Source organism: Lissotriton helveticus, chromosome 11 (genome assembly GCF_964261635.1).
Source record: "Lissotriton helveticus chromosome 11, aLisHel1.1, whole genome shotgun sequence".
Classification (NCBI taxonomy): domain Eukaryota; kingdom Metazoa; phylum Chordata; class Amphibia; order Caudata; family Salamandridae; genus Lissotriton; species Lissotriton helveticus.
In genome coordinates this window covers 489,476,698-489,497,748 of record NC_136072.1, presented here as the reverse complement: position 1 = coordinate 489,497,748, position 21,051 = coordinate 489,476,698, and positions in this window count along the sequence as shown.

Below are 21,051 nucleotides of genomic sequence, written 5' to 3'. Positions count from 1 at the left end.
AGGAGGAGGCATCGCCATCGTCCACAAGAACACCATCCGTGTCTCAACCAGCTCAGAAGACAATCACGCTATCGCCGAACACCTTCACTTCCAGATCCACACCGACCCCAATACCACACTCAGAGGCACCCTCCTCTACAGGCCACCAGGACCCCGTACAAAATTCAGCGAAGACATCACTGACTTCATCACCCCACACGCCCTCCCCTCGGAAGAATACATTCTACTGGGAGACCTTAATTTCCATCTGGAAAAGAGCAACGACAGTAACACTTCCACCCTTCTGGACAATCTCGCCAATCTCGGACTCAAACAACTTGTTAACACCCCCACACACTATGCAGGACACACACTCGACCCTATCTTCACTTCCAGCAAGCATATCTCCTTTACTCACACCACACCCCTCCACTGGACGGACCACAGCTGCATCCACTTCATTTACAATAAGACCACGATCCACAACCACCCTCAACGAACTCTGCGAAGAAATTGGAGCAAAATTACCATCGACCAGATCTCCACATCGCTCCTTCAAAAACCCCCCGCCTATTCAACGAACCCTAACCAAGCCGCCATCAACCTCACACAATGGCTAACCCAAACCGCCGACAAACTAGCACCTCTGAAAAAACATCAAATCAAACAAAGAAGCAAGAACGCCCCCTGGTTCAACGATGACCTTAAGAAATCCAAGAAGCTCTGTCGTTCCCTCGAGAAAACTTGGAAAAAAGACCCAAACACTATCACCCAAACCGCCTTCAAAAACGCCTCCCGCAAACACCACCAACTAATCCGGACAGCCAAGAAATCAGCACTCAAAGACCGACTAGACAACAACGCCCACAACAGCAAGGAACTTTTCAACATAATCAAAGAATTCACCAACCCCACCGCCAGCTCTTACGACATCACCCCCTCTCAAGTCCTCTGCGACTCCCTCGCCTCATTCTTCCATGACAAAATCGCCGACATTCATAACAGCTTTGACAACCAACCCGTAAACCAGTCCACCCCACTCACCTCCGAAACTGTACCTCCTCCGAATAACCTTTTCGACTGGAACCCAATCACCACACAAGACACCATTCGCCTGATGAACTCCATCCACTCAGGATCCCCTACAGACCCATGCCCCCATCACATCTTCAACAAAGCAGACTCCATTATCGCTCCCCATCTCCGAGACGTCATCAACTGCTCCCTCAACTCCGCCACATTCCCAGAAAGCTGGAAACACGCCGAACTCAGCGCCCTTCTGAAGAAACCCACAGCTGACCCCACAGAACTCAAAAACTACCGCCCCATCTCGCTCCTTCCATTCCCGGCCAAAGTCATCGAGAAAGCCGTCAACAGTCAGCTCGCCGCCTTCCTCGAAACCAACAAATTACTCGACTCCTCACAGTCTGGCTTCCGAGCCAAACACAGCACCGAGACCGCCCTCATCGCAGCAACAGACGACATTCGAACACTACTGGACAACGGAGACACAGTGGCCCTCATCCTCCTTGACCTCTCCGCAGCCTTCGACACAGTCTGCCACAGCACCCTGATACAACGCCTCAGAAACATCGGAATTCAAGGAAAAGCATTGGACTGGATCATCTCGTTCCTCGCTGGAAGAACTCAGAGAGTCCGCCTCCCCCCTTTTAAGTCAGAGGCCACCGAAGTCATCTGCGGCGTCCCGCAAGGATCATCACTCAGCCCCACCCTCTTCAACGTCTACATGAGCCCCCTCGCAACCATCGCACGTCAACACAACCTCCACATCATCTCCTACGCGGATGACACTCAGCTGATCCTATCACTCACAAAAGACCCAACCACCGCCAAAACAAACCTACATGAAGGGATGAAAGAAGTAGCCGAGTGGATGAAGCACAGCCGTCTGAAATTGAACTCGGACAAAACGGAAGTCCTCATCTTAGGTTCATCCCCTTCCGCCTGGGACGACTCTTGGTGGCCAACGGCCTTAGGAAAAGCCCCCATACCGACGGACCACGCACGGAACCTGGGCATCATCCTGGACTCCTCACTCTCGATGACCAGACAAGTCAACGCCGTCTCATCATCATGCTTCAACATCCTGCGCATGCTCAAAAAAACATTCCGCTGGATCCCCACCGAAACAAGGAAAACGGTCACCCACGCACTGGTTACAAGCCGTCTGGACTACGGAAACACCCTTTACGCCGGTACCACCGCAAAACTGCAGAAAAAACTCCAACGCATCCAAAATGCTTCAGCCAGACTCATACTAGACATCCCCCGCACAGACCACATTTCCGTTCACCTGAGAGACCTTCACTGGCTCCCCGTCAACAAGAGAATAACGTTCCGTCTCCTCACCCACGCACACAAAGCCCTATGCGAAATTGGACCTGATTGTCTCAACACGCGCCTTTCCTTTTACACCCCTACCCGCCAGCTGCGTTCGTCCAACCAAGTCCTCGCCGCTGTTCCGCGCATCCACAAAACCACCATGGGGGGAAGATCCCTCTCCTACTTAGCGGCCAAAAACTGGAATTCCCTCCCCATCCACCTCCGACTTACTCAAAACCACCTAGCCTTCAGAAAACAGCTTAAAACCTGGATATTCGATAAGTAACCCTCCCCCCCTTCCTCAAGCGCCTTGAGACCCTCTGGGTATGTAGTGCGCTATATAAATTTTGACTTGACTTGACTTGACTCTAAACTCTTCACAGGAATACTGACATCTTGCCTTAACCTTCTCATGCAAGGCCTCATACACCCCGTCCAGGCCGGGTTTGTTCCACACAGACTCTGCACAGACAACACCAAAATACTTTAAATGCCATCGACAAAGATCACCGTAAATGAGGCTTCAGTATGTTGCTTACAGTGGATGCGGAAAAGGCCTTTGATCGGGTCCACTGGCTTTTTTTCACTGCACACTGGAGCATTTTGGTTTTGGGGAATGCTTTCGGTCCTTGGTTTTAGTCCTTATAAGGCACCACAGGCGTCTGTCAGAGTCAATGGGTGAGTTCTGAAAAGTTCCTTATTGGTAGAGGCACTAGGCAGGGCTGTCCCCTATCGCCCTTTTTGCTTGCTTTATACATGGAGCGATTCGCCCAGCACATCAGAGACCATGGACTGATTAAGGGGATTCCCATGGAGGGGGGAGCACCGCATTAGCCTATACGCAGACAATGTTATGGTCATGCTGGACTCGAGTCCAAAGAGCCTCTCTGGGTCTCATAACACGTCACAGAATACCCGCTGCATGCAATCTTGACTGCAAACAGTGCACTGACCTGCAAACACATGCCATAACATTCTTACTTTTATGGGCCAGAGGGAGTTGCACTCTTTCGACTCAAACTCTTCATCTCTTGTGGAGAAATCAGAGTTGGAACATTTGAAATACTAAATATCACAAGTTAAAAACTCTAAGAAAAATGGAAGTTAAGGAAAGAGTTCAAGGGCAGCCAAATAAATGACAATTACATCTCTGCAAAGCACATGAGAAACAAAGAGCACACTGCTTATTGCAGAGAACTGATTTGGATTTATGCCTCCCTGGTGCCTGTTACTATCTTTGCATCTGCGTGACCGAGACCCAGTCCTATCTGTGACCCAGCAGTCACAATATGGGTAAGCCCAGGGAAACTGTGCCCAACAAGGTAGAAGAAATATGAAAGGGGTGGTAACGTGTTACGAGTGTACAGGCATCGTTTCTGGCTCGTTCCGAGAAAGTAGAAGAGGGGTTGACAAATCCAGTAGTGTTTTTGTTGAGCATCATCCAGCAGTGTTACCACTAATGCCCCCTCTATGGACCCATGCCTTGCTCAGTTGGGTCGGACTAGAGCTGACAATTTATTTATTCTTCTTGACATTGTGTGTACACCTGGCATCTCTCCAAGAACTGTCTCACAGCAAACAAGGAAGACTAGCAGCTCCGCGTGGGAGATAATTAACAATCTTACCATTATTTACCCCCAGCCTGTTTCCTGTATGTGGCAATAATGACTAATGTACCCCCTTTTCCCCAGGTGTAGCTGAGTCATCTAACCAACAAAGGTCTTCTATTGGTTACAATCTAAGTGTCTCTTTCCAACACTGAGGGAGGACCTAATAATTATGACAAGAAGGGTTCGGTGGATTGGACCTAATAGGAAAAGTATCGAGGGGGACTGTGTTACTATAAATGTTAAAGACCTCCATGTAGCAGGTGAGAATCTGTCTAGGTCTCCATGCCTAGTAACAATCCTAATAACATAGCTCTTCTGCCCTGGGGTATTTCTATCACCACATGCATCACTCTCACAGGGTGCCAGCCCCCGCTCCACCTTCCCAATTTCCAGCGGCTGATTGTCAACCTGCGGTTCCTCATCCAAAGATTTATGGCACTAAGCGAGTTACAGGTAATAGAATGACATAACATCATTGGGGATTCAGCCAATCAGGGGGTATGGGGTAACCAGACAGTAGTTAAAACAATGAATTACTAAGGACATTACTATGTGTAATTTATTTAACTACTCTCTGATTTCCCTCCCTATATATCTTTTCTATTCTCACGAGCACAATCCATTTCCCACATTCCCCCTGGAGCAACCCACTTTTCTGTTTTTAGACGTTCCAGACAGTGATCTGTTATAATAACTGTGAGATTAAACAGTCACTATTGAAGCTATTTACGGTGCTTGTGTGTCTTTTTGGGGATATGCTTAATTGAATTGAGGAACTACTGGGTTACACTTATGATGTAACTTGAGTTCTATGTGTACCATGTTCATAGATTTTGACTTAATGAATACCTTCCTAAGAAAATTAGTCTAGCATCCCCACTACCAGCATCAGTGGGACATAAAGGAGTATCTTTTTTACATCATGGAACATATTTGGTTTTAAAAACAAGCTAGATACCCCAGGCTGAGTCTATAGTACCTCCACTTCTCATGTGATTTGTCTTCAGGAAACCTGGGATGTAGTTCCCTACTACGTGGAAGGATTCTCTTCTATTTGTAAGCCCGCTGCTCCATCATTATCAGGTTGGCCAAAAGGTGGTCTTTAAATTCCAATTTCAAATGTGTTACCTGCTGTTATTAGGAAATCCTTTACTGTCTCACCCTATTACAAGCTTGTTTGACTGTCCTTTTCAGGCAGATCTCACCTGGTTTTAATTAATTTTTATAATAATATTTTTGATTCCACATGTAGTGAGGTTGTTACTTCTTTAGAGGTGGATTTAGATATATTTGTACAAACCAGTTCTTCAAATTGTTTTGTTTTATTAACAGTGGATTTTAATATACAGACATGTATGCTTGCTGCTAAATTGGTGTGTGGTATAACCCGTAAGCAGGTGACGGAGTCCCTCACTTTTCACCTAACTCCTATGGGTACTCTCTGAAATCCCTAATTTTTAAGTACGATTGATTATTACTGAAGAAAATTACCGAGGAAATGAAACGCCGACTCACACATATACGCTGAATATGTTGCTCTGACCGGTTTAATGCTGATCGTACTTTTAACACATAATTAGGAAAGGCCACACACCTTTATGGCTAAGTCAACATAGTGCAAAATCACGACAACTGGAATGTTCCCTATTTTATGAATTTGAAAACTACTAATTGGCTTTACGCTATAATCCTACAAGAATTAGCCTTGACAAAGTCTCTGGTTGTTACCACGAAAGACGAAACACGTGTTGGCTAGGTTTGGAGTTGAAGATCACCATTGAATAAGGATATTAAATGAAGATTATGAGAAGATTGCAACGACTTTGATTTATTTTGAATATTGATTGGTGTTGGAATTTAGCTCAGGATATACCTGTTTGTTTTTTAAATAAATTACCAGATCCCTTCGTTTCTTGGTAGAGAAGCCAGTATGACTATTGATCATTTTAGTCTTCCTTTCAACCAGGAACCTTGTTATTGATCATGGAATAATACCAAGTGCACTAAGTGACCATAAGCCGCTAGTTGTCTCTTGTTATTGTAGACTGAAAAGCAGAGGGTTAGCTCCAAGACTGCTAACATGGATGCCATAAGTAGACGGGGATAGATCCTCCAGCTGTGCTCCAGAAGCTGTTAATTACTAATGAAGCAGAGTTTAAGTATTGCCTGGGTGACAAGGTAGTTATGTTACTCATTTTTGCATTTAAAGCTATTACTAGGCCACCTAATGCTTTCTTAACCCAAAAGCCTAGACACCCGGCCCATAGCAAAGCACGATTGGTTTCATCATTCATACATTCAGGATGCTAACGAGCTGCAGACAGCACTGCACAGCTCACCAAGGGAGCAAACTGTCTTCAACATACTTAGGAAGAACTACAACTCAGCTTCAGGCAATAGTAAGTAGGCTCTCAGGGTAAAGACGGGCAAATTTAACCCAGGGAATCGAGGCCAATGATGCCACTCTGTTTGGGAATATTGTTAATGCCCCATTGCTGAAAGGTGAAACAGTTCCAGAGCTCACTCTGCATGTCCCCCCCCCATACATGGGTTGAGCATTATTCAGACATTTTTGGCTCTCTAGCGAGTGACACAGAGCCGATCGGCAGCTGAGTTGTTAAGAGTCCTCTAGAAACATCCCTGGAGGAAGTTATTTTGGCCTTCGACCACAGTGCAGAGGTAATTTGCCCGGGACAGATGGTTTTCTGGTTGATGCCTTCAAGGCTGTGGGAGAACTCTGGGGCCCTCATTTTCTTGACATAGTTGCAGAGAGTATGATTTCCCCTAGCTGCGCTGACTCTATTATAGTGTCCATCTTTAGGAAGGGGGATAGATCAGATCCGAAGTGCTTCCTCGTTATTTCATTACTGGATTCTTCTGCCAAACTAATCAGCAGGGCTCTCCTACACAAATTTAAGCAGTGGGCCACCGATAACTCTTTCCTGTCAGGAGCCCAGTTTGGTTTTAAGAAAGGGTTGGGGGACCTTAAAACAGTGTGCCAACCTGGACCTTCTTTTCTGGAAATCTACAAAGGTCAAAGCTGGCTCACTATCTTTATGTTTGCTGACCTCAGTAGTGCCTTTGATTTGATAGATTTGGCTCAAGCTGGGAATGTACTCACTCCTTTAAAGTCAAGAAGGGAATAAGGAAGGGTTATGTTCTGGCTTGTTTCTTTTTGCCCTTTACATCAATGGGGTTGATGGTGCTCTCAGGGCTCTGCAGGCCAACGCGCCTATTGTCGCCCGCCGGTTGGTCCCTGTGGAACTTTCCGCCAGTGGCGCAGTTTTGATGTCAAGAACACCGTCGGCCTGCACAGACTATGGACACCTTTGTCGATTTTATGGAGAGGAGGAAATTGAAGATCATTATTACCAAAACCTGTACGAGAACATATGGTAAAAAGACCTAGAGGAGCAGAAGCATCTATATCACAGATTCCCTGATTACAAGGATCAATACATTCAATTATTTGGGTATATCGCTTGCCAGCAATGGCTCATGGGTCAATCACATACAAAGTGGTAGGCTAAAAATAAGTGGGGTCTGCATGGGTGTCTTTAGATCTTCAAGGAAGCTCAGTAGTCATCCTACTAGAGAAATGATAAATATATATGAAGCCAAAGCACTGGCTGATGGCTTGTATGGAGGAGGCATCTGAGGATATGTTCTGAGTGGATCTTTACAGACAGAGGAGAATGCCTTCTTCGAGCATCTGCTAAGAATCCCTACCTATGTCTCAACATACACTACCCATAATGAGGTGGGACTTAGCTATCTAGAGCATTTACTCTTACTAAAGCCGATCTTGCTTAGGCGGTCAATTTGAGCTAAGCCTGAAATTACCTTTACTAGATCTATCATCATGGATTGTCATACACTTGACCATGTTTTGAACATTCCTTGGCTCATCTATATTAATGATGTGCTAAAGAAGTTTCATGACTCCCTCATAATTCAATCCCCATCCAGTGTGCTGGACCTGCATAAAAGTGATTTTAAAGACCTTTTTTAGGCTCCAGATCTGGAAATAGGGCACTGGTGGAGGGTAGGACACCTATGGTCAACCTATACATGTCAATTTCATCCGGGGAAGGCTTCCAACTGTATTAGTCTATGGGCTTGCGTTCTCACCAGGCTTCGAAAATCGAATTGTGCACTTCCTAGTCCCCTTTCCAGTAATGACACAACGACATAGCGATATGACCCCCATGCCCATGACCATGTTTTGAACATCCCTTAGCTCTCCTATATTAATTATGTGCTAAAGAAGTTGAATGACTCCCTCATAATTCAATCCCCATACAGTGTGATGAACCTTCATAAAAGTGAGTTCAAAGCCCATTAAGGCTCCAGATCTGGAAATAGGACACTTGTTGAGGGTAGGAAACATATGGTCACCCTATACATGTCAATTGCATCCGGAGAAGGCTTCCAACTGTATTAGTCTATGGTCTTATGTTCCCAGCACCAATTTGTTCTAACCAGGCTTCGGAAATTGAATTGTGCACTTTCTAGTCCCCTTTCCAGTAATGAAACAATGACCTAGCGATGTGACACCCATGCCCATGTGATGGCACTTCAAAGCTGAGCACTAAGCACTTTATTCTTTTTTGTTGTTTTATGATGGACTGCAATGATTTTATCTGAAACCACTTTTCATTGCAAATAATGCCAGCTACCACAAAGCTGCACTAAAATTCCTACATGCCTTGACGGACTCTTTTTTATTTTCTAGTATTGCTTCATTTATATGGGTTGAAGTACAAATTAGGAAAAGCATTTCTTTTCTAGCTTAATACGGAGCATACTCATTTAACATATTTTATTATATTTTAGAAGCATATGATGAACTGAAGACACACTTCACGGTCCCTCTAGGGACCATTAACTGAAGTTCTGGGGGCCCTCCAAATTTGCTGCCTATCAATCAATCAATTATTTGTATAGCACGGCTAATCCCTCTGGGGGGTATCCAGGTGCTGTGCTGAAGATATACTGTGAAGACCCAAGTCTTGAGTTCCTTCCTGAAGTGGTTCAGCGAGGGAGAAGTGCGGAGGTTGGGGTGTTCCAGGCTTTGGCGGAGAGATGGGAGAAGGAGTGTCCTTCAGAGTGGCGGATATGCTGTGTTTGAGTGAGCGCAAGGTGTGTGGAGCGGGGGTTTCTGGGGGTTGGTGGACGATCAGGCGGTGGTTCATGTAGTCTGGTCCTTGGTTGTGGAGGGCTTTGTATGCGTGGGTCAGGAGTTTGAACTGGCATCTCTTCTGGATGGGGAGCCAGTGAAGGTTTTTCAGATGCTGGGTGATAAGTGCCGTCTTGAGCAGGTTGAGGAGCAGTCTGGCTGCTGCATTCTGGATTTTCTGGAGTCTTTGTATGAGTTGGGTGGAGGTGCCGGCATAGAGTGTGTTGCTGTAGTCAAACTGGCTGGTGAGGAGGGCCTGCGTCACAGTTTTCCTCATGCTGATGGAGATCCATCTGAAGATTTTGTGGAGCATGGCGTTCATATAGAAGAAGGCAGAGGCCATGGTGTTGACCTGATGTTTCACTGAGAGTTTGCTCTCCATTACGATGCAGAGGTTTCAAGCATGGTCTTTGGGTGTAGGGATTGCTCCGAGCTCCGTTGGTCGCCAGGAGTCATTCCAAAAGGACAGTATGGTTGCCGAAGATCAGAACCTCCTTCTGTCCATGTTGAGTTTCATACAGTTGCGACAATCTTCATGCAGTTGTGGCAGTTGGTTTTTGTCAAGGTGGGGTTTGTTGAGAGTGAGAGGAGGAGTTGATTGTCGTTGGCGTAGGAGAGGATGTTGATGTGCAATCTGACAATACCTGCAAGTGGAGTCATAAAGATGTTGAAGAGGTTAGGGCTGAGCTGAGGGATGAGCATTGGGGGAGTCCGCAGATGGTGTGCTTGGGTTGCGAGGTGAAGGGAGGGATGTAATGTATGTTGTATGCATCCCCTGTATTGTTCTAATTATTGAGAATTGTAGTAGTATTGAAGTATGCACTGTATTTTATTACCACAAAACAATGGTCCGGGCATTAGTTAATAGCCTTTTATTAATAATGTTGTATTATTGTTCTTTTATGGTCAACTTGTTTGCCCTAAATAAAGCCTTTAAACAAAACCGAGTCTCCTGGGCATACACAACACCTGCTTCCCCTGGAAAAGTGGCCTCCGGGCAGCAATTTGCCTTTAGTGGTACAGGCTACAAAGAAGGCACAGGAAGGACTCTGGCTGGGCTACGAATATTACAAGTAGCACATCTGTATCAACTGAAACACCTTAAGCCAGGTAACAGGAATAAGTGCTTAACACCTTGCAGGAAAGCAGTAGTTCACACAGTTTGAAAGGTCTAATAATACAGTGTGAGACCTAAACCACAAACAGCACCATAGAAAAGTCAAAAAGAGAGGTTAGAGAAAATGAGGGAATAGATACTGTGAAGGATTTCCATTGTTTGAAGTCTGTGGTTTAAATGGCAGTTGCAATGTGTGAATTGTAAATGTTTTTGCTTTAAATGATTAGTAAATAAAAGACAAAAACACAATAAAAGCCTCACTATCTTGATGTAGAATGAGGTTCCCTAGTACTTGTGTGGTAGAGGAGTAGAGTACAGAATGTTTAAATCTCAAACAAAATCGACTTAAAACACTGATTCTATAAAACTATGGGAGCATGAGCTGCACACTATTACTATTCTAATGTATGTACTTGTTTTTTAAGAGGAATTGTGTGCCATCAAGGGTAGTCTCAAACCAATGGACAACACAAAATGCAGAATTGGAATGGTTTAAAAGAGTTACTTGAAAAAAGTGATTCAAACACATTCAAAAGAATGGACAACAGCTTGAGGAATATCTATTCTATTAATGGACATGAAGAAAGATCTAAGCTTGAGTAAATGCTTTTTACCTTTCAGGGTTAATTTACATCCAGAATATGAGTATATTCAATTTCCACTGGAACGAACATGCTGTATGTGAGGTGTGAAGCAGCAGCAGTTCCCCAGTAACAGTGTTAACCATTCTCATCCCTTCAGGTCAATCAACCTTCCCGCTGATTCGTAGGGTATTTTGAGAGAAAGCATCAATATGGCTTAGTGAGCTAACTACCTTTGCTAGCGTCTGTTTGAATCCTGGTAAGGCCAACTAAGCCGTTCATACTTCCTAGTTCTAAGAGAAATTCAGTACCACTGATCGGGTAAAGGCTGCACCCATTATTGACAGCGTTTCGAAAAGGCCTAGCCCTCTCCACTCAATGTCAAGTGCGAAAAAGGTTGTACTTGGCCTACTGTCCAGAGCCATAGAAGGATTATCTCTAGGACACCAGTTGCAAATGACCTCAACCACCATGGTTGGGGCCCAGTAACTTCTGTCTACCCTGGGGACCTTGAATGGGGACTGACAAATTGACTCAGATACTAATTGCCTTTCATGCACCTCCCCAAGATTTTTCCCGGGAAAGCTTTCTTCACATGGACAGGAAAACAACTTTCTTGGGCAATGACATTGACCATGATTAGATCTTGCTTCCTTTTGAGAGGATTGGAACTCCCACCCATTAGGTTGTCACTGCACTAGCTTTGCTAGAACTGAAAACTCTACAAGACTCCGTATGAATTTAGTAAATGTAGGCAACATACAGAGGAAATACAATTATCTTGGAATTCATCGGTATGGTATTGACACCATCACTATCATCATCTTTATTTCGGCTCAAAAGAGCCATAAAAGTACAAAATAACACAGAACATACAAAGGAAAAATAATAAAATAAACACATGACAAAAACATACAATTCTCATAAAAAAAGAAACATTCAGCAGCAGCCAACATTCCTGAGCAAAGTTATAAAAACCTTCATAAAAACATAGGGGCCTATTATGATTGCGGTGAATCCCCATCCTCGGGGCCGGCGGAAGCCACCGCCGGCCCCGAGGATGCGGATTCATCGCTGCGGTGATTCACAAGACCCCCCGCCAGATTAGGATGGCAGGGGGGTCGGGAAGTCCGTACGCAGCTTTTCCGCCGCGGTCCCGCGGTGGAAAAGCTCTAATATGGTGGCGGTGTCTCTCAGACACCGTCCACCATATTAGGAAATGCCTGAAAAGATGCTTTTCCGCGGCGGATTTTCCGCCGTGGAAAAGCATGTGGTACTACACTGCGGGGGCCCATTGCGGGCCCCCTAGGTGAAGGGGGGGTGGGGGGTGCACATGGGTGGTACCTATGGTACCCCCCTGCATTTGTATGCAGAGATCGGCAGGCACCGCGCGGTGCCTGCCGCTTTCTGCATACAAATGCAAAGTATGCATTTTTAACATTGCGGCGGGTGCAGCTTGAAGCTGCACCCGCCGCAATGTTAAGGATAGAGGATGTGACCGCCACCCTGGCGGTCACATCCTAATCTTCACGGGGGGAACGCCGCTGCCCATGCGGACGTTCCCCCCTACTCTATGGTGGCGGACAGACTCAGGTCCGTCCGCCATCATAATCGGCCCCATAATTAGGATCACAAAGTTTGCAATTAATAAAAGGAATCACAGATACCCCCTTGTCCTAACAGCATCACAGAAGGGCAGCCTCTAACAGTAGCCTAAACTAAGCTCTCAGTGGCCCAACTGTGCTATCGGGCAGCTAAAGTAATAATCTGAATTTGGGTTCCCCTCATATCACTAGGTTTTACAAGTGTGTTAAAGTGCACAGTGTAAAAAGGTAGTAAAAGTTTAAACAATATAGTCTAGTATTTACAGGTCACAGCTCTAAAAGGCGCTTGCCCCAACAACTTTTTGTGTAATATATTACATTGAATGGAAAAAGTTGGAATCTGAATATACAACACTGGCCTAACATGTGACTAACAGATTCTTAGAGGTAAATGTCAGTCCTCTAAGTGGAAGAGCTGGCAAAGAGAGATGATCCAACGTGTGCGCTGCTTAGCATAAACAGTACAAGAGAATAAGACATGTTCTTCATCTTCAATATTTGGACATCCTAGAGGGCATAAATTATTGTTGGCCATAGCAGATATTTTATTCCATGTGCCAGTAAAGACAGCCAGTGGGAGTATTCCAAGTCTGAACTTAATAAACAAAGATCTCACTGAAGAGACACTCAGAAAATCCATAAAATCTTCAAAGTGGGACTCACACTTGATGGATAAATAAAGATCAGATAAACTACCTGCAGGAACAATGGAAATCCTATTGCAGAAAACGATGTTCCAATAACATGATTTAATAATTTCATGGGCATTCTTGGGCATGGAAGAAGAATTCTGACAGTATACAGAAAGGCAACGCTTGAACAGCCAGGTTTTGATGTGAGATACCCGGGGATCGTGAGGCCCAGGCGATTGTCGATTATCTCACTGACATAGTCTCTATATAGGGCCACGTCCTCATTTAACCAGAGTATTGTCCATTATAAGATAGGTTTCAGACAGACTACATTAGCGAGGTATGTAAGGTTTAAGTCAAACCTCAGAGGAAGTGATAGAGTGCTTTTTGGTAATCTCATAAGAGATTTATTAAAAGTGTTTTTACGAATATCTAACTGGTTGAGATTGCAGCCCTGTGTAGCACTGCCCTACAAGCTTGAGTCCTATAAATTTCAACCACGAGAAAATTGGATAAGAAGCTGCCTTGCTGATGAATCCTAATAGTAGTAAAAGACTTTTGACATTTTACAGCTTGGCATGGATAGCACTATGCTAATCCTATGCTTAAAAACTTTCTGTAGAAATGGCAAAATACTTTGGCCCTTTCTATCTCAACGTGGATGGCATTGTGCTAATGCTATGCTCAAAAATATTGATAGAAAAGCATACAATTGAGATGAGCAAATTCAGAGTGTCGCTGGTGTTGTAGGGTGCTTACATAGGAGCTGCTCAAGACCTAAACTTGGGAACTATTCAGAGTAATCTGCTTCTTTTTTGCATAATTTATGCAGCAACCTATCCTTAAAAGGGTATTGTTTTGACTTATACTAAGTACACCCTTGTGTCTGGACAAAGCTAAACCTCGCTGAAGAGCTAGAATGATAGCAAAACAGATGTCAAGTGTTGCTTTTGTTCATTTCAGGTTGCCTTGGATGGTTTTTAACTAATCCAAAGCTGTAATACAGGGCCTGGAGTGGCAAAAGGTTTATGTAATTTTACAGTTTGGCATGAATAGCACTCTACTAATCCCAATGCTTAAAGACTTTGCTGTAGAAATGGCAAAAGACGTTGTCCCTTTCTATATTGGTGTGGATGTCCGTGTGCTAATTCTATGCGTAAATACTTTATTAGAAAAGCAAACATTTCAGGTGAGCAAATTCAGAGTGTCGCTGGTGTTGTAGGGTGCTCTACATAGGATCTGCTCTCCACCTAAACTTTGGAACTAACCAGAGTTCTCTGCTTCTTTTATGCATAATTCATGCTGCACTTCATGCCCCACATTTACATACATGCATAAATATACATACATACACATGCATATACCTATACAGCTATATATATTTTAACACAATTAATAAAAATATATATTTTTAATTTACAGTTATAAAAAAAGCATACATATAATACATTTTTAAATAAAATATAAATAATATTAGAACATAAGTACAAAAAATGAAAACAATATTAAACATATTACAATTGTTTAAAAAATCTATGTATAAACACATGATATAAAAGTAAACAAACAAACAAATAATACTAATATATTTTAACCCAAAAAGATGGGTCCGGTGGATGGTAAACGGAGGCAAGATGGCGTCCGCATGGCGGACGTTTCTGTGAGCAGCTCCTGGTTACCTCGCTTTTCCCGTCTGTTCCATGGAGGAGGCTGCAAGGCGGTAACGATGGCAGAAGCGGCGGTGTTGGCTGGAGTGGATTGGGGCTTCACTCTGAGTGTTTATGCTGCCCGTACGGAAGGTCTTTTGAAGTCGGGACAGTAAAAAGGAACTGCCGCGCTCCCCGCTGTAAAACTAGCAAATGTATACAGGAAACAATATCCCAACCGGTATCATTTTTGGACAAGTATACAGGATATCTATACAGCATTATCCATCGAAGAACAAGGAAACTCAATATGATTTTCGTGTGTGCTCAAGGCATCATTTTATCAACAAATTCTCATGAAAAAAGGGGGAACAGTTATAGTTACAGTTAATATCAGCACTGTAATTACTAAGTACCAAATAACAGCCCAAGGATGTACAAGGTGCACGAGTGCAAGAAGGTGGGTGACACTACGGCGACGCAAGTGACAGTGAAAACAGCGTGAACGGCGCAAAGTGAGTAGTGAAAGAGTTATGTACAATGATTAAAAACAGAGTGGTTTATCAAACAATTTACTTTTGTTTTACAATTTGAAAATTTTTCAAAACCACTAATAAGGGGCGCCTAATGTCTTGCTGGAAAGTCGACGGCATTTCGATCCATATGAGTAAGGATCATCATCAGGACTAGGGGGCTGTAAGCAGTGCTGTAAAGGGAAGGGAAGGAAGAGAAAGGTGGGGAGGGAAAGGGGGTTAATGAGTGGGTCCAGGGGAGGAAACAACCATGTATTGGAATGGAGATGCGGATATGCTCACCGTAGGTCCACTAATTGGAGGCAAGGCTGGGAAGCACGGATGGAGAGGTCTCGATGGACGTCTTGAAGCTAAATGGCTAACATGCCCGGAAAGCTGTCCAGGTGCATGGGCACTGTGAGGGAAGAAGAAGCGCCACGTCAAGGGAGCGCACTGAGGGATCGAAACTTACAACTGTAGTGCCAGGAAATTGACAAGGACTTACCAACTGTAAAGGTCAGGGGCGTCCGGAGACGTTGGATATGGTCGGAAGTGGAGAGTAGCAATGGATGGAAGGCAACACCAGTCAATTGATTCTGTGGGAAGGGGAGAGGGTTCAGCGACCATGGACGTGCAAAGTCATGGTAAAATGCACATGTGGGAGGAAAACCAAGCAAAGCCTTACCTTTACTTGATGGAGTCCAAGGGCCAGGTGAGGCACTGTCGGGGAGAAATCGGTTCCTCAGTTGGAGTTACGTGCAGGTCCCGAGATGGGAGGGGTAAGAGGCGAGTGAATCTGCGGAGAGGGAAAGGTATCAGGGATCACGCATTACGAGCAGGGAATCAAATTGGTGAAATAGGAGCAAGCGGGACGTGTTACCTGTCCTCTAAGGTGGCGAATGAAGCGCTGTGCTGCGGGTTCACAAACCGCGCTCCAAGCGTTGTTGTGGCAGTCGTTCCATTGAAAGCAAGCTAATTAAGGATTGGTGGAAATGGCAACCGTGATGACGTGGCATTGGTTCGCATTAGAAGTGCAACCGTGGTTGGGTCAAGGGACTGAGGGCGGGGATCGAAACAGGGGAGTGATGTCACCGATGAGTTATTCAAGCTAGGGGGCGTCCCGATGGGCGGACAATGTCACAAGGGGCAGAACCGGCAGAAAGTAAATAAACAAGGAGGGGGATAATGGGGACAAAGGAAAGAAACGGGGAAAGGAAAGGTAAAAGACATGAATTGCAGTTAACCATGTAGTGCTGCCATTAAATTAAAATAAAGGAGGCCACAAACCACAATGCAGTGTACGCAAATTATGAATTGCAGTTATCCATGCTGTACTGTAAAAAAAAAGGAGGGAAGAGAGAAATGAAAGCGGCCACAAACTATAATGCAGTGTACACAGATTGATTACCTTCTTAGTGGTGGATGGAGGTATATTGAAGGTCTAATCCAACTAAGTATAGTACTCATGAGCCTAACGAAAGTTGGTTTAACCAGATTAGTAACAGAACTCTCAACATTCCTGTTGGTAAATAAGTTGGCTTTAAATGCTTCAAAAACCAAATCCATGATGATAACCAATCGCCGTGGATTTAAATGCAATATCTGGCTAAAAGGAAAACCCCTAGAGAGAGTCTCAGCATACAAGTATTTGGGTTTCCATCTGGATGATAAGCTTGATTTTAAAGAACAGAAGAAATACCTGACGCAAAGAGCGGGTGCCCTGATATTTGGACTAAGCACTTTGACAAAAAAACTTGAAGGCCCATCACTTAAACCTTTAATAATTGTGATGGCCAACAAAGTTCTTCCAACACTGTCCTATGAAAATGTGAGGCAATGCACGGAAAGGACATGGACCTACTTAATAGCTTAACAACAAAAATTTACAAGAAGGTCTTACGATTACCCAGGATGGCGTCGCCAGCCCAAATGCGACTAGAATTTGGCATAAAAAACGAAACTCTGGGCAGATTATACTCATATATCAAGGTATGGTACCAGATCAAGCAAAAAGCAACTAATAATAACCTTAATACGCACCTATGGCAAGAGCTCAACTCCCCAAAAAAATCCAAAGCAAATCAATTCCTCGCGTACGCTTTGGAGGTGACTTGTTCAAAAACCCTATGGGATCAAAATCTGTCATTTGCTGCACTAAAACAGGCACTAAATAAAGTGGCCAAACTCCATTCATTGGTATTGGACAAAGAGATTTTTTCCCATCGCTCGCACTCCTGGGCTGTGATAAACGGCTATAAAACACTAACCCCAGCAGTGTACCTGGAAACAACATATTCCATTTTCATTAAAAGAAAGCTGATGTTATTGAGGTTTGGCAAATTCCCGACATTAGCAGAGGAACCAGCTTGGAAACAGCATGTAGCTGTAACATGTCGATTGTGTGGTAGCCCCAAAGAAGATCTAATTCACATAATTTGCCATTGTAAGAAGTTGTCTAAGGAACGTTCATACCTTTTAAAGCATAGTTTTCGGATCAAGAAGCTACGAACATGTAGATCTGCTATTATTGGAAGCTTGGATATAACTGCCCCTCGAATGCATTGCAAGTTGGTGAAGTTCGTGCAAGCATTTGAGAAACATCTTAAACAATATGAAGATCCCAACTATTAATAATCTGGATAAACATTGACTCTTAATTCTTGTTCTTATAAAATGTTTTTTTTTAATCCTTTTTAAATGATAATTTATAAACTTTTATAATGTGTGTGCGAAATACATCAAATTGTTATGGTTTTAATTAACTAAACAATAAAGTTTAAATTTCAAATTTCAAAAAATTAATCCAACTAAGGTACTAAGGCACATTAGGACACCATTTCAGAGGGGTACAGATATCAGGGAAATAGGGCACAAAGGAGCAGTCAAGAGTCAATGAATAGAAACCGGCCACAGAAAACAGTAAGGAGTCCGTAGTATATTTTTACATTCTAAATCCTGAATAAAAATATATCTACTGACATATTCGAGGCTTGCTACAGCAAAGGCGGATAAAGGAACAATTTCGCAAAGATTCAGGTATCAAGGGCATAAAGTCAAATGGAGATAGTGTTGTTCCACTCATCAATGGTATTTAAACCAATGGATCCTTACTCATATGGATCGAAACGCCGTCGACTTTCAAGCAAGACATTAGGCGCCCCTTACTTAGTGGTTTTGAAAAATTGTCAAATTGTAAAACAAAAGTAAATTGTTTGATAAACCACTCTGTTTTTAATCATTGTACATAACTCTTTCACTACTCACTTTGCGCCGCTCACGCTGTTTTCACTGTCACTTGCGTCGCCGTAGTGCCACCCACCTTCTTGCACTCGTGCACCTTGTAAATCCTTGGGCAGTTATTTGGTATTTAGTAATTACAGTGCTGATGTTAAATGTAACTATAACTGTTCCCCCTTTTTTCATGAGAATTTGTTGATAAAATGATGCCTTGAGCACACATGAAAATCATATTGAGTTTCCTTGTTCTTCGATGGATAATGCTGTATAGATATCCTGTATACTTGTCCAAAAATAATACCGGTTGGGATATTGTTTCCTGTATACATTTCTTTACCCCAATCCCAACAAGGTTGAAGGGTTTACACTCCTGTTCCTTATACAAGTAAAACTAGCAAAAACGGCAATGGTAGAAGGGGAGTGGCATCCGGACTTCAGCCTCACCTGAGTCGGCTTGCTAACGGCTGCTAATGGAGTCTAGTGCTGAGCTCGCGGCAGGGCTTGGAAAATCCTAATATCGAAAGCAGTGAAAGCAGCGGAGTATTTAACATTTACTGTTGTGGAGAGGCAGCATCTTCTGTTAAATCTGTTGCTATAAAGTTACTTTCCGATAAATTCTGATAAATTCTTGCTACAAAGACATTGATGCCTGGCTGTCAGCAGACTACGGGAGACCGGCTCAGGTTACAAGGCTCCGGTGAGTTCACGTGTAAAAGCACATTAACTTTTCATTGGATGTTTTTCTGCTGGGCTTCATTATATTAAAAAAAGCAGCTGGACTCTTTGAAATCTATTGTTCTCGGTTTTTCTGGGACACTATAGGTAGTCTGGCATGGCACCTAAAGTTGCGCGAGGTGGGAAAACAAGAGCCACTAGGGAGTCTGCGTAGGAACATGTGCTGCACTCGCCGCAAAGAGCTCCGAAGAAATGTCTGGTGGGGCTGAGCACCTGAAGAGTACTGTACAGGACAAGTTCATGGTACAAGTGACACTCAAGATACCGCAGATTTTCCAAGTGGCTGCTGGTAAAAAAGCTGGGACTTCTTTGACAATCACTTCAAAACCCAGTGTTCTTGACGTCCAGCCAGGGGGGGGGTGAACTGACCGGTCTATCTCTTGAGGAGAGTCACTTGTCTTTGGAACATGTTGAGCCACTGCAGGCTGATTTAGACATTGTTATTGAGCCTGTATTAATGGATGATAATGGCATTATCAGTGACAATAGGAATGAACCCACCAGTAGTAAGGAAAGCGAGTTTTATTCATTTTCAGAGCACGCAGAGGAGTCTGATATGGAAGGAAATTTTCAACTGCACGAAGAAGGGTTTGGAGACATGACCCCTACAACCACGGATGCAAGCCATACCAAGAATTCTTCTTTGGGGGGGCGGATGACAGAAACGCCTGATTGGGAGATCTCCAGTGGGGAGCAGTCATTGCAAAACACAGGGACAGCCTTGAAAGGAGATACATTGGAGGAGCAAGATGGCGGCCGAGTGAAAATGGCCGAAGGTGGCTCCCGCAGGGGTGATAATCATTGAAATGAAATAGGTGATAAGGTGATAAAACCCCCAGCCCCCACATTGGGAAATGCAAGTTAATCGGAAGCGGAGAGATCCCTTCATACCAGGCATCGTTGAGTGGGTTGCGGCGTTGATGGCGGCTGCAGAGTTTTTGATTGCTGGCTGCTCGGCGTTTGAGAGTGGTCTCTCGGAGGTGCTGCGGCGGGACCCAGAACTTTCGAATTGTATCATGATGCCGCCGAAAGGAGCAGCACGGGGTAGGGGAGGGTCAGTGCAAGCAGGCCCCCTCGGCTCTCCTGGGGGGATGAGCAAGAGTCGACCCCGGTGGCAGTCCAGGAAAAGAAGCGAAAGCTCCGAACGGCGAATCATGACGGGAAGGGGAGGAGCCCGGTCTTGCAAACCCAGCAACAGCGGACTGTCATCGATCTACTCCGGCAAACAGGGAGAACAGAGGAGCAGAAAGGGGCTGGCGGCCAGAGAAGGAAGATTCTGGGTAAGCCAGTGTCAGGATCAGAGGAGGCGGGGCTTGAGCCTGACCCAATACAGGGGTCACTACCTGAGACTGTGCATACACCTGAAAGAGAGCAATTGGGGGACACAGGACCTTTCAGTGAGCCAGAAGATCAGCGAGGCATAACAACTGGAAATGAAGGGCTCCCTATTAGTGTTGTCAACGCACTTACAGTCTTAACCTCACCAACACTCATTAACATTCAGAACCCTGACAATTTAGTCCTGGACGCTTCCAATGCAGAAAGAGAGGGGGGAGGCCCCCTCAAGAGCCTGGAGATGAGCCTGATGCACGGAGGGGTTCTATAAGCATGGGGGAGGCTCAAGAGGCTCAAGAGAAACCCAGGGGGGGCGATTTACTAAAACCAGAATGGATCAGAGTACCCCCAATAGACATGAATCAATGGGCGACGGACCCCAGAAAGGAGCAGTGAAGGATCCCATTGGTCCCCAAAAAATACATAGGATCCCCGGGGAGAAGGATGCAGACTCCAAAGCAAACGACTTCTACTCCATGTCAGATGCTACCTGGTTGGGGGTGGATTCAGAGTCAGGCTCCGAATTTGATTCTAGTGAGGA